Below are 10,337 nucleotides of genomic sequence, written 5' to 3'. Positions count from 1 at the left end.
CACACTATGAAGAGGTGAAAGAGGAGCTGTCATTTCTCTGCAGAAACATCTATCAAAGACCTTACTTACAGACCAGGATGGCTAGGACAGGAGTTAGGCTGACCAAGTTCTGCTGGCCTCCCTCATTCCTCCATCACCCCCAGCCATTGCTCCTAGCAGCACAGCTTACCCCACAGCCTGGTGGTGCAAGATGATCACCTTTGTGCAGGCATTTCACAATCAGGAAACAGAAAGGTAAAACAGAATTCTCCCTTGTGCTGCATGCCAGTCCTGACAGCAGGATCTCCTGCTGGTACATCAAGGGCAAAACAGCACGCAGCTCAGATCTCCTGTCCTCTGGGAGCATGATGCTGTGAGAGGTCCAAGTCCTCATTTCACAGCCCAAGGGCTGCAGGATGAGTCTCCTGGTTGCATGGAAAGGGCACGCAGCCACTGCTGAGCCCCTGCAGACAGAAGCACTGCATACAACCTCAAATCTCAGAACCCAGGCTGCATTTTGCCTGCACTCTGTGTCCCCAGACCTGTCCACCTTCCTGGTATTCTAGGGATTCTCTGCAAACCTTCCTTTACCTTTTTCACAATGGGGGCTCAGCAAATTCTTCACACTCCCAAAGGAATGCCCCAGTTCAATTCTCTCTTGACACACACACACACACACACACACACACATCACATACAGCCCCTTATTCCACTTTGTTCTGTTTTCCCACCTGGACTTTCAAGCTCCCCCTTACCAAGGACCTGAGATGCCCCAGATCTCACTATTTTCATCTCAGTGCCAGCTGCCTGCTATGTTGAGCAGGCTGGACCTCATTTCCCATCCAGAAATCAGTCCTGGACACCACAGATAATCAGACACGGCATCCAGTGGTAGCTTGTCACAGGCAGATAATGCAGAGGCAGGTGTTTCCTTACTCTTTCACCTTGCTGCATTAATAGCCAGATCGAATATGGTAACAACACTACAAGAATAGAAGTGAAGTATCAGTAACCTGGAGCTGGGTTGGTGGGGGAACTTCCATGGCTGGGAGTGAGACAGGAGCTTTGATTTTGTTACCTGGGTTCCATTTCAATCAAGGTAGAATTCAGAATCTGCACGTACCAAAAGATGAAATATAACCTCAACCAAAGCAGAGAATGGAGTCTTTAACCTGCCATCCAGGCCTGGAGAACGCTATCCCACAAAGAATGCAGAAGCTGAGGCACAAAGCACAAAGATACACATAAGCTCTCAGTGCCCATGGATCAGCTGCCATACACTGCTGAAATTACATGATTCTGGTGCTGGACAGTCCCCTGCTAGCACCAAAACAGTAAGAGAAACCTGCTGTGCAGACTGCTTGAAAGTTAAGGGAAGTCAGTAAACATATCTCTCAAAGCAATCTGTTTTTCTGATAATTATCTCCTGTTCCCAGAGAGTTACCTCTGGGTTTATCAGACAGGTAGCAGCATCTGGCTTTTTGGAATGGAGTTTATCCCTTTCTGCTGCAGCCTTCCCTTGGCTGAGCACTGCTGCTTGAAAACCTGATGCCCAGCATTCTGCAGGCTGCCAGGCTGGGAATGGCTCACTTAACCCGGTAATCCAGCAAGGTGATCCAAACAAGAAAGGGCAGAGCAGACCCAACAGGCAGCAGGCATCCAAAACCTCCAACTCTTCTCTAAAGGAAATCACATTGAGATCTGGCCTGGGGCTCATCTGCAGGGGAACGACTGGCTTTTCTTCTCCAGCTCTTCTACTCCTATAGAACACCCATGATGTGACTCCTTCCCCAGCTGCTTGACAGCCCAGGACTGTTCCCTCTGGCACAACACAAGGCCACCCCTCCTGCGTTCCTCCCATGCCCATGGCAGAGCTGAGGCACTCACTGCAGCTCCTCGTTACTGCTCAGAATTTTCCATTGCCCTCTGCAGCCCTCATGGTTATTATGCTCTCATCGCCTGGGCAAGTGAACTCAATCTTCGCTTTTCTGATTTTCCATTGTCTGTTTATTAGATGGACCCTTTGTGAACTCAGCAGTTCACACTCTCCTGTGGTGCCAAGTGTAAAATTAATATTGACTAAAAAATCTGGGCACCTCTTTCTAGCCAGAAAGGAGACATTTCAAATTAATGGGAATGTTACAGCGCTTCACACCCACTGTCATCTTTCTGAAACCACAGGGCTCTTTTCTAATTGCAGGCATTAACTCTTAATGGGCTTTGTTCTAGGCAGGCAAGTGCTGCCCCACCAGCCCTGTATCCACGTGTGGCCTCAGCTGGTGCAAAGGGGCAACAGCCTGTTTGGGTGAGGGCTGAGGAAACAAACCTTTTTGCTGAATATCAACAAATATCCCCAGAATGAGCTTCTGCTAGCTCAAAAAATTAGTGAGGAATCACCTGCCTGTGAAGCATCCTCTTGGTGAGGACACCCATGCCATGAAGGCTTTTTGCTGGGTCTCTTTCCAAACATTGCCCCACTTCCCCATAGAAGTGCCTGTATCTCCTACCTGGCACTGCTGCCCCATCATGATGGGGAGCTGGCCTAGAACACCGCACAGTTCCCTGCTGGGCCGTGGCCATGCTGAGACTGACTCCCCAGTGTCAGCCATGTCCTTGTCTCATCAATCCCAGCATGAACTAACCCTAGAGGCAGGGAAGCCTCTCATTCAGGCTGCCTCAGTTTTAGAGGTGCTGGTGGTCAGGTTTGGGTTTGGTGCATTTCCACAGGCTCTTATGGCTCTGTAATAGATTGGGGTTTTTCACTGATGGATCAAAATCCCCCCAAGGAGCTCTCAAGGAACACAGTCCAGGGAGGAAAAGAGGATTAGTGAGATGCTGAACATGCAGCTATGAACTCAGGCAAAACAAACCTTGTTCTTGCATTCACAGCACACCCTAACCCTCCACAGGCAGCCTCTAAAAAACACAACATAAAGCAATTATGCTGCCACAACACTGGTACCTGTATGCACTTGTATAGGAAGTGTACAAAGGGAGTGCCCAGACCTTGTTATCACTTCAGACAGCAACAGCAGCATGAAGCATTTGAGGAACACTGAGCTAACATAACTGTTTTCTTTCTGTTGTTTTCCCCGCTTTCATACATGTGCCAGTTCAGACCATCCTGCTATAGAAACCTCTGGTATCACTGCTTTTACTTTCAAGAGAAAGATAATGCTGGATAAATGTTTGTTCTCTGACAAAACCAGACTGAGCAAGTGATGGGGTTGGGGGTGCAAGGCTCTCCTGCTCACATGAAGCACAGTAAGGACTTCAAGCTGCACTGTGAGCTAAGGAGTGGTGCCGAATGTGTGCTCCTATGAGAGGACTGAAGCTCATCACATCACTTGCCAGAGGGCGACCAAGAACAGAGCTCCCACCCCCAGTCACGACACAGAAAACACAGCCCCTTTCAGAAAATAAAATCAAAAGAGACACGCAGTCTCTAATGCTTCACCTGTGGATACTTAAAATAATTGGATCTGGACAGATTAAAGGCAAACAGCAGCTGCTCAGATGAATGCAGTGAACTAGATGGAGCTACAAAAACTGCCAAAAGTACTTGATTTTCAGATTATACCAGCCATAAAAAATATGGATCTCAGACTGCTGTCAGGAGAGGACAGCGAATGCTTTCCAAATGTAGTGTCAGACTATGGCAACTCAACACAGGCACCTGATAAGCAGGACAGCGTGCACTGATGCCCTGCCCAGCTGAGCTGCAGGTGCACAGCTCCATCATCCCAAGCACGGCCAGCAGCGTTTGCAGCCATACGTATCCACATCCCATCCTGCCCACCCCTCCATAGAAAGGTGGTGAATTTCAAAGTGCGTGAGTGGCTCAGCTCTTCTCACATTACAGACAACAGTAAAGACAAAGTTATGGCTTTTGAAATCGTCATCCTATGGCTCGCAGGAGGATACATAACAGCAAAGACGCACAGAGAGATGAAAGACTTCACGCAGTACGAAGGACTTCCCTTTGCTCAACCAAAAATTAAAAGTGTCCTTTGAGAAAAGTAGCAGATTTTTCATCTTGAAAGATCTTAGAAATGGAAAAAACAAGCACTCCAAGCTCTCCCATCCCTTTATGATAAAGCAGCCTGACGGGCAGATTCCTTCTCCTGTGTAGTCCAGTGACAACCTAACAAATCATATGGGCGAGATGCTGGGAGGACAGCAGAGGAGCAGAGAGCAGCCCCTGCAGCTCGGGGCAAGTCAGTAACGCTACACTCCCGATAAGGACCCTCCTTCAGCCCCTCATCTTTCTGCCTCAAGAAACAAGGAAACTGGAGCTGCGAGAAGACAGAACTGGCTCTCCTGCTTGGAAAACACATGTCAATCTTAGCACAAAACGTGCCAACAGTCCCCAGGAAGACGAAGCTCAGCACACGAGTGGGTGATGGCAGGACCAGACAAATGAGTTTTACTGAAATACAGCTTACGATACACTGCTTTTCCTTCTTTGGATGAAGACAAAACAAGCAGAGAGGGCTCTCTCTGGCTCAGTATGATCATTATTTGACAGTTATGGCTCAGACTTTTATGCTATCATGCAAGATGTGAAAGGCACGTTTTATTCAGCAGTTGTTTATGACTGAAGAAGGTAAACTTCTTCAATAACCATTCAGTAATGATTAAGACGTTAGATTTTAAAGCTCTAGATTGCAATAACCTTTAAAAATAAATTGTTTTCCTTTGCGTTGCTGCAGGGCAGAGTAAAGGTGGTTAAAGGCACCTTAACTCTATTCCGAGCATGTTTTTAAATCACACGCTCACTACGCTTCTGAAGTTCCTAATGCTCCAGTTGGAGGGATGTACCCTGAACTGTACAACAAACAAACAAAGAAACAAAAGCGTTTCATGAAATGCCAAACAAACAGGCTAAAGACAAAGGGTTTAACATTCACACAGCACAGCTCCATGCATTGCTTTGGTGTGGAAAGCTGTGACAGAGCATCCCACATCTGAGTGGTCCAGGATCAAAACTACTTCACTGTGACAGTCCTGCTGCCATACCTAAATGCACACAGGTCCTTGCTAGCTCAGGCTGCTCTGCACTGTGCAGCACAAGCTCTCCTTGCTACACATCCTCACATCTGGGATGACCTACCAGCTAAAATGCAATCCCAGCACTGCAGGCAATGCAGGCAGGGATGAGGGGGGACATGCAGAGGGCTGCTCTGACTGTCAGAGCTCTTGGGGCAGACCTGCCAAGCGCAGCCCTCAGTGACTCCTCACAAAGTTCTGGTGTGTTTGTTCAGAAATTAATCTTTTAATTGCACTGCCTGGAGGTGGGACATGGGATTTTTTTGTACCTTAGATGGGAGTGGCTGCTTCAAGCACATGGTCACTGTACCAGCAAGCCTGCTCCTCACCATGGCTTTAATGAGATGTATGAAGGTGCAGCGCTCACTCTCAATTCGTGGGAAGTGGTTTGAAAGCTGTTCTCTGCCTCCTGGGCTCACGTGTGATGTGGCTGGATTTACAACCTCAGTTAACTTACGTTGGCTTTCCAATTTGCATCTATTTCCTGAGAGATTCAAGCCTAAGGACAGTGGATGCTAATGTAGGAGCCTGTATTTGGATTGGTGAAGCAGATAATCCAAGATTAATTTCATCTGACAAAAGACATTTATTATTACAGTGTCAAACTCTGCTATGCAGCTAGTAGCCCTCAGCAAGACCGGAGATGCAGCGCAACACCTGTGCTCGTGCACACAGGTGCTACTGAAAAGTGCCTTGGGAGATCAAAGTGATTCTGACCAAAGCAAATCTCCTTGAAAGAGTGGCCTGAAGGATCCTATCTTATTATGTGGCTTTGGGCTGGCTGGAGCACTGAGCCTGCATATGATATTGCAGCAGCTATCAAATACATCACTGTGCTGGCCATTGATAGTGTTACAATAGGCACATAGGGGGAATAATGCACCTGTAGCCTGAGCTCCTTCACAAAGCTTCACACATGGACCTGCGAGAGAGACTCAGTGCCCTGCATATACTCCACTATCACACCAGAAAGCCAGGGTTAGAGACCTGCCTCTACTGCCCATATCAGCTACATGCCATCCACAACAACAATGGAGGGGTGCACTGGTCCTTAAGAAGGCTGAAGAGCAGATCCAGTTCTTCACACAAACACAGAGGTCAGCCCAACAGTCAGCCATCCCAAACTATGCAGGTCCACTGTCTGTAACCACGAGTGTCAACACCTGACACACCTCCCATTACATCTGCTTGACAAGAGATATTACCCTGACATCAGCCAGCATGGCAACATTAGCTGCTCCTCCTGCACTCAGATGTGATTGCCAGCATTATCTCTAATTGGACATATTGTCTTTTATTCAGACATGGAGCATCAGTGTGTTCTTGTAAAGCCCACAGCAATGCTGCCATGGCCCTCAGCCCTGTCCCTGTCTGATAAAGCTGCTGTCCCCAGGGGTTCTACATATATGGGACATCTCTCCATTGATTCTTTCACAGCTGGAGAAGGAGAGGGGACAAACCAGCTTCTGCACTTCCTATAATTTATAATGTATCATTCCAGAGCAGTTTTTAACCAAAAAAAATATGGCAGCAGAGTAAGAGCACAAAACGAAAAGCAACAGACCAACTCCAATTGAATGAAGCACACACACATTGCTTTGCACAAGAGGCTGGCTCTTCTACCAGCAACTGTTTCACTGAGGCAGCGATGCCTTCTGAGGCTCTCAATAGGAGCACTGGGCAGCATTCAGGCTACACACTCACTGCAGCCCATTATAACTCATTTACTGAAAACATTTAGACTGCACTGAGCCACAGAGCCATCCCTGTTTGCATGAGCTGACCCTCTGGCTGTGTGTTTTTCTACCCTTCAAGCCACATCCCAACGTACTGTCACAGCCTTTCTCTGCAATCACCCAAATCCTGACTCCCTGGAGCTTTGGTTCTCCCCATCTCCTACCTGTGTTGGTGACAGTGACCATCTCCTTCCAAAAAGGGTTTGTGCAGCTTCCCCCCCTGCATGCACTGCACTCTCTTCATTTCTGTCCCTTGCTCAATACCTGCAAGGGCAAAACAAAACAGCAGGTTGTTACAACACCACATTATGAAGCTTATTAATCAGTTCTCCTAATTATTAAAGGACTTCTTCATCCTTCATATTCCTGCCAGGATCAGATTGACCTGGTGACAGCTGCCGACATTGCCATGGGCAAGGCAACAAGATAAGTGCTGCATTTCTTGGCTCTGTTCTGCACAGATGAGGTCACTGTGAGCTCAGCTTCTGACTTCAGTGAAAGCAGACAGAGGCTTGGCATTATGAAGGCCAAGCCAAAGAGCTTTCTGAATACTTCTGATGAACTCCTAGTGCTTCTGCAAGCTTGAAGTCCTAGAGAGCTGCACCAGAAACCAGAAGGAGGCAGGCAAAAACAATCTGGCTATTGGATGAAGCCCTGGCCCCAAGGAACTCACTAGGTCTAACACACAGAACAAGAAAGCTTTGCAATCCTGGTCACTGGGCACAAACAACAGCTGCCTCCTGGCATCACTCTTGGAAGAGACCTTGAGCACACATCCATCCTTCCTAAAGGGAACTGGGTAGGTCCAAGGGGAACACCAGTACAGACCAGCAGGAGCCCCCAGTCGAGGTGATTAATGAAAGAGCATTAATGATATTTAGCAGACTCTTAAGGGCCACTGACCTTCAGCACTCTGATACATACAACCTCAAATATGTCAACCTTCAGAAGAATGCAAAACCCTCATAACGCAACACTGTACAGAGGGGAAATAAAGGAACGGGACCTTCCTGACCCCTGCTATGCAAGCAGCTTACATACTGGAGCACAGGATTTATTCATATCCATCTCAGCATGAATAAATGTCAGACCTGAAGCAATCTGTCTTTCAGATCATGGCAGAACGTGGTGGCTCAGTGACCTGTTGGGGTAGCAATTGCCCCTAATGGTTACAGCAAAAAACAAAATAAACTCCATCCGATCCATGCCCTGAAGATGATTTGAATTCCCCATGAGAAGACATAGGGATTACAGGCTTATGTCACCCAAGTTGGGGTCCTAACTCCACATATATGCCCCATAGAGCAGAACCACGCCATGAGACAGGACACCACCTTCCTGCTGTCAAGCTGCATCAGTTTCCTTTAGGAGCAATGACTCACGGTGACATATCACCACCACATACAGATGCAACACTACCAATATTGTAATGATCCATGAATCTTAAAATAAATCTTGAGCCTTTGAACGGTGCTGGAAGCTACAAAGACCAACAGGAGGGAATAAAAAAAGTCTTTCACATTGTGAAGAAAGTGACAGCTCAGAAAACAAATGCTGGGGAAAGGCTTTTTAAAATGACCCACAAAAGAAAAAATCACCGGGGTCTGATAGAGATCCTCATCTTTCCTGCATTTAGCTTATGTGTCACATTAGCTCAGCTCCCTGTCAAAACAAGTTCTGTTTTGCTGCTGTCAGCACAGTGGGCTTAACGTAGCTTAAGAAAAACATCTCACAGTATTCTTTATACTTCATATATCATCTCCAACAAGCCAGATAGCAGAAAACAAGCTGCTACTGTGCGGCTGATTATCGGTGATCATGTATGCAGGCAGGCTGAGTGACTGAAGAATACTAGTAAGTTGTGCTAAGATCTGCTTTTAACCAGAGGTAGAGAGTAACAACACGGGGGGAGCCTGGGACTCAGGGAAACATCCAGACTGCCTATTAGCTACAGAAACAATTCCATGCTTTCAGCCCTAACAACCATGTTGGAAGAACAGACTGAGAAGTCCCTTTCATGCAGCATCTGTTGTTAAAGAGCAGAGTCATCCGTATCAGATGTTTTTATACATACAGAGAATTTAAAGGAAGAGATGGTAGAGTTGAGGTGGAATAGATGCTGAGAAGGAGTACTGTTATTACAAATGTTAAAGCAAAAAATGTCACGTGGTCTTTTCCTTCCTCAAACAGTTCAGCTCCTAATCTAGCAGAGGCAGCAAGTCACTCCATTCCTCTTAATTATCTTATTTTGGCCAACCCCATTCCTGTGGATGGTATCTGTCTCTGCACACACAGTAATTTAATACAGCTACTGGCTTCAGCCACAGAATGTTAAACAGTTACCTATCTTTGTTTAATTGCTGAAAATCAGGACATCCTCCTAACAGCACAGTAATAAGAACTTGGGGGATACATCCCTGAAATAACTCGTGTCAATTTTCTAAAACATCAGCCATTTAATTTAGGAGTCTCCCAGAAGATATGAAGATTATTTCCTCCTACCAAGGTAGTCCTGGCAGTGCTTCACCGCGAGCCATGTCTCTATTTTGTTTTGCATATCCGCCCTGTGAAAATCTCATCATCATTTTCCACTGATATTCAAGAGGGACCTTGCACTGCTCTCAGCAGCAAGCATTAAAGTCCTCATTCTCTCCACAGAGATTTGACGGTTCACTTCCTCTGCCCAGACTAACTTCGTATTGTCAATGTTGCCCTGCAGTTCTGTATAAAAAAAAAAAGAGATGCAGAATATTCTTTTCTTCCTTTGAGCGGGTGGTTCCTCATCTTGTAATTTCCTTACACAGCAAGCCAGTGGCGATGAAACCTGTTTAAACTACACATCCACATTAAACCCTTCTTCTTCTTGAAAGGTTCCATGACAAATTCTCAGATGCCTGTGGTCTCCCCCAGCTCCATGTCAAGGACCACCTGGGTGCACCAAGACAAAACTCCAGCCTCCAGCTGTTACAGGCTGCTGAGAATAACCCTCCCCATTCTTCCCAAGAAGAAAAGCACCATTTTAAGCCAGACTGTTCCAGGGTCCCAGACAAACAGCCAGGCAAGAAAGTGCAGACTGGCTTCACCACCACAGCCAGCGTGACCTGCCCACCCCTCAGGGATGGCCCCATCTCACAACACAAAGCTATGACAGCACCCACCCGCATAAGCAGCACAGCCAGTTGTCACAGAGTCCTCACCAAACAACTTGTCACTTCAGCAGGCAGCAGTGCTGTGAGTCATGTCCTTCACATACACCTGCTTCACCTCTTCTTTCATCCAGGCAAGCCTCAGGCCAGAGAGGAGCAGCCACTTCTCATAGCACACAGCACCTGCACCTCACCTGCTTGATGCAGCTTTTTCACCTCGTGTCATCTCGCTGGGAAGAGCTGGCTCTGAAACTGTTAAATGCAGCATGCTAAATGCTGTCAACCTGTAAAATCCCACTGGGCAGCTGCCGTACACGCTTATCTCTGTGCAGCCAGGCTTTGCCACCTCGTTGGCTTAAAAGAAATGTTAATTTTCCCCTATGGAAGAAGGAGCTGGATTCAGTCCCTTTTCCTATCCCCTTCCATT

The sequence above is a fragment of the Coturnix japonica genome, chromosome 12 (assembly GCF_001577835.2).
Source record: "Coturnix japonica isolate 7356 chromosome 12, Coturnix japonica 2.1, whole genome shotgun sequence".
Taxonomy (NCBI): Eukaryota; Metazoa; Chordata; class Aves; order Galliformes; family Phasianidae; genus Coturnix; species Coturnix japonica.
Note: the sequence above shows the minus strand (reverse complement) of the source record.